This window comes from Suncus etruscus, chromosome 3 (assembly GCF_024139225.1).
Source record: "Suncus etruscus isolate mSunEtr1 chromosome 3, mSunEtr1.pri.cur, whole genome shotgun sequence".
Classification (NCBI taxonomy): Eukaryota; Metazoa; Chordata; class Mammalia; order Eulipotyphla; family Soricidae; genus Suncus; species Suncus etruscus.
In genome coordinates, this window is record NC_064850.1 from 1,651,011 (window position 1) to 1,656,035 (window position 5,025).

Genomic DNA, 5,025 nt, shown 5'->3' on the forward strand with positions numbered 1-5,025 from the left:
GTTATTCCTTGCTCTGCGCTCAGAAATCGCTCCTGGCAGGCTTGGTGGCCCATATGGGATGCCAAAATTCGAACCACCTTCTTCTGCATCTAAGGCAAAAGCCTTACTGCTGTGCTATCTCTCCAGCCCCAAGAAATTTTAATAGTCTTGATTTTTAAATCGAGAGGAACAATTTCTCTTTAAGTGGTACAAATCTTGACAGATTTTATTTTATTTTTTATTTTTTTGGAGTCACACCTGCTGGAATGTTGGGGCAACCATGTGCCAAGCAAACACCCTACCTACAAGTGCTATTGCTTGGACCCCTCTTGGTAGATTTTAAGGCAGCTCTATGACTTCTGAAGGATTAGCAAATTGCATGTCCAGGTCTCAGAAACAACAACATTCTGGAAATATTTTAAGGATCAGAAAAAGAATGGATTTACTTTTTATTTGCAATTTCTCTTAGCAGTATTCTTGCGGCCTAAGCATGTACATTTGGGGTACAATTCCGATGTGAATCCTGTCACCTAAGAACTGCACACCCCCCAGTGAGTGACACCATACCTGAACCAGTGTCTTCAACTACTGCGGCATAAATACAACCTGTTTTAGTGGGTTGCTAGGAGAATCCAATGAGATCAAATAAACTTAGAGCAATTTCTTTAGCCGGTTTTGACAATGCTCTCTGCATTTGGTGCTAGGATGAGGTTCATGGAGTGGATAAGGGGGGTGGGGGATGGCTTGACAAATAGAACAGTTCTATCTCAGGGATTTAAATGTGGTTAACTGGAATCACCAGACCAAGGAGCTTGCATTCTTGCCTGCCTCCCCAAATTCTTTGCTCTTAGGATGAGGAAATCAAGTTTCTTTCTCCTTCCTTCCTTCCTTCCTTCCTTTCTTTCTTTCTTTCTTTCTTTCTTTCTTTCTTTCTTTCTTTCTTTCTTTCTTTCTTTCTTTCTTTCTTTCTTTCTTTCTTTCTTTCTTCTTTCTTTCTTCTTCTTTCTTCCTTCCTTCCTTCCTTCCTTCCTTCCTTCCTTCCTTCCTTCCTTCCTTCCTTCCTTCCTTCCTTCCTTCCTTCCTCCTTCCTCCTTCCTTCCTTCCTTCCTTCCTTCCTTCCTTCCTTCCTTCCTTCCTTCCTTCCTTCCTTCCTTCCTTCCTTCCTTCCTTCCTTCCTTCCTTCCTTCCTTCTTTTGGTTTTGGAGCCACACCCAGTGGCAATCAGGTGTTAATCCTTGCTATGCACTCAGAAATTGCTCCTGCCTTGGGGGATCCTATGGAGACACCAGAGGATCGAACCTAGGGGAATCGGTCAGTCCTAAGTCAGCTGTGTGCAAGGCAAATGCCCCACCACCACACCACTGCAGAGGCCCCTCTTTTTACATTTTCCCACCCTCCCCTCTTTTTAAATTTTTTAGATTAATTGATGATGATGATGATGATGATGATGATGACAACTATATCTGAACTCAGAGCTTACTCCTATGTTTATATTATGAAATTATTCCTGGTGTGCTTGGTAGACCATATGATAATCTGGAGATGGATTGGCTGTGTGTGAGATGGCTGCCCAACCTGCTAGACAATCTTACTAGCTCCAAGTTTCCTTTTTTTTTTTTTTTAATTTTGGGTCACACCTGGCAGCGCTCAAGGGTTCCTCCTGGCTCTACGCTCAGAAATCGCTCCCAGCAGGCTCAGGGGACCACATGGGATGCCGGGATTCGAACCACCGACCCTCTGCATGCAAGGCAAATGCCCCAACTCCATGCTATCTCTCCGGCCCTCAAGTTTCCATTTTTAGGGAGAGGATTTTGCCACATCTGGTGATGCTTAAGGGCTTCTGCTTCTTGCTGAGTGGGGTGAGTTCATTCTGGTAGCACTTAGGAAATTATGTCGTGCCAGGATTGAAACTTGGGCCTTCCTACAGGGAAAGATGCTCCCCAGACAATGAGCTTTTTCTCTTCAACCCAAGATCCCTTTTTCAATTAACTTCTCAGAGGCCTTTCCACAAAAGTACTGGCTGAGAGAACATCTCTGCACTCTCATTCGCCAATACCCCACTTTGCATTTTTGAATGGTTTCCTTGTCAACAACCCAACAATACTTAGTTGTCACCACCTTTTTGTTTACAGAGCAGAACCAGAACCTGGTTGAGAGACATCAGCTCACTAGCCAGAGGTCACAGGCATTCTTGAAGATAGAGCCCAACTTGTAAATCCAGGTTCTCTGAGAGAGGTGCTCTCTTTCCACCTACTGCCCATTTGGCCCTCTGCTAAGGGCCCAGGGTGAATGGCAAAGGGGAGGGCACTGTGCAATCAGGTATGGGTGGAAAAGTAGTTCAACCTTTGTAGGTGGCACCCTTGAGTCACCTGAATCCAAAGTCTGCATATTAGCCATTGAGCTACCTCTCTGTTTTACTAAAGTGATTTTTAAAACGAGTATATTAGAAACCCAGGTTAGTAAGAGTGGAAATGTTTCTGATAGGCCGAGTCTCACGGTTCTCTTCCTTCTACTCCAAACTTTACTAACTCACTGGAGTTGTGTAAAGAAGCCAGACATAGAATGAAAAAGAACTCAATAGGCACACTTCTTCGTCATTAAATAAATAATCATCTAAGGGCTGGAGAGAGAGTACAGAGTTAAGCAAGCTATTACCGTGCTTATGTAATAGCCTTTTCCAACCATATGAAAAACGTGGACTCAATCCCTAAAATCTCAGATGGTCCCCCAACCCCCCCTCAGGTATCCAGGAGTGATACTTGAATACAGAACCAAGAATAAGCCCTGAGCACTGCCAGGTATGGGCCAAATGCCAAAACTAAATAAACAAAAGATGTATATGAATCGACTGGAAAGCTTGTTAAAATGCAGATTTTGGTTCAGTATGTCTTGAGTGGGATCTGTCATCCTGTTTTCCTAATCAGAAACAAAGAATGCTGGGATATAGTGTGTAGTTTTCAGGAGTGGATCAACTCAGCTCACTTTTTCTAAATATCAGTGCAAACCTTGGGGGTAACGCAAATATCAGTAGTTTCAAATATCAGTGCAAGGGCTGGAGAGATAACACAGCGGTAGGGTGTTTGCCTTGCATGCAGCTGATCCAGGACGGACTGGGTTTGATTCCTGGCATCCCATATGATCCCCGAAGCCTGACAGGAGCGATTTCTGAGCTCAGAGCCAGGAGTCACCCCTAAATGATGCTGGGTGTAACTAACTCCCCCCTTCAAAATATCCAACCAATAAGAGGTTGTCAAGTGGGTGAGGTAAGACAATGGCTTAAAAACTTGAGTTCTGCGGGAGAGAGCCCAGGGCAGTTAGGAGAAGGCAGCTGAATGAGAAGTGAAGTACATTTCCTGGTGGTTGTCCCAGGGCTGAGGACCTAGTCACCAGGAGGAAGAGAGGGAGAAAGAGCCGAGATGCTCAAGGACTCGCATTTTAGGGAAAGACCCTCTTCGTCCTAGCTGAGGACTTCCTGAAATTGTCATAAGCGGGAATGATACCCTGGCAGCAAATTCAAGTTAAATTGGAGTTGAGATTATGATCAAGGATTGGGACTCTTCACCTATTCCCTGGGGGGAAGATTGACACCCGACCTTTCCTCATCTCTTGCACACTAACTCCTTAGTCAAGGAGGTACTTAAAAGGTCATTTTGGTCATGGGATTTAGGGTATGCTGTTGGAAAATTTGACAGGAAGTTACCAATTTGAATATGGTCTTCTTATGTCAGAGCAAGATTGCTTTATTTTTTAAATTGGTTTTTGGTTCAGACCGAGCAATACTCTGGGTTACTCTTTTCTCAGTGCTTGATGCTGAGTGTTTGAGAGGGAACCATGCAGTATGGGGATTGACTCTGAGGAATCCATCATGCAAAGGTTTACTCCAGCTTTTTGAGTCATTTCCATAGCTAGATTCCTTCTGCTACAATAAGTCTTAATCAATTAATTATTTTTTGTTGTTTTAGGGTCACAAAAATTAGCTGTGTTCAGGGTTTACTATTGACTCTGTGCTCAGGGAACACTTCTGGTTGTCCTCAGGGCACCATATATGTGCTGGAGATTAAATCTGGGTCAACTAGCATAGCAAGGCAAACTCCCTACCCACTGGACTACCTTTCCAGTTCACATTGAAATTGTAGGCAAAGTGACTTGGGCAGATGGAGGCATGGAACTTCAAGAAAGTATTATGCTTCAGTGTTTTGTTAATTAAAGATTCTCAATTCTTGGAGAGAAAAGGGAAATCGCTTCTCATTGGCTCATTAAAATACACACTTGCCAAGAGCCTGCCAGATAAGCTTTTAAGGAACTGACAGAGAGAACAGCAGAAGAGGGAACCATCCATGTACCCTAAACCTTCAACATTGCTAATGCCCTCTTGAATCTGTCCACAATTTTTACCCCCTGAAAACTTAGTGGAGTGAAGAAAAAGAGGGAGGGGGTCTGGAGAGATAGCATGGAGGTAAGGCGTTTGCCTTGCATGCAGAAGGACGGTGGTTCAAATCTTGGCATTCCATATGGCTCCCGAGCCTGTCAGGAGTGATTTCTGAATGTAGAGCCAGGAGGAACCCTTGAGCACTGCCCGGTGTGACCCAAAACCCAAAAGATAAAAGAAGAAAAGAGGGGTGGAAAAAAATAAGGACTACCGTTAAGTTGATTAAGTAAATACTCATTAGAGAGTAGCAGAGGCAAAAATCTGCCTACGCAGTGCAGAAATGTGTCTGATTTAGCTAAAAGTAAAAAGATAAACAGGCTGAAAACTTCATGAGTTGAAAATACTAAGGGATAAGTGGGTGAGGAGACATGGCACAATTGTAACTACCCCTTTGAAACACTGGAGAGCTGCCACTCTTTGCAGTACTTTGGTACCTGCCTGTTTTCTAGAAATGTATACTGCAAATACAAACCAGTGTATCTGGTTTTCCTATCTCTCAATTCTTTTCACAGGAATTCTGTTTCATCCTTTTTCTTTTCACTTCCAAGATATCTGCCTCTGCCCCTCCACCGCCTACCCCCACCACCCTTGGTGGTGCAGAAGAACTTTTTGTTTTG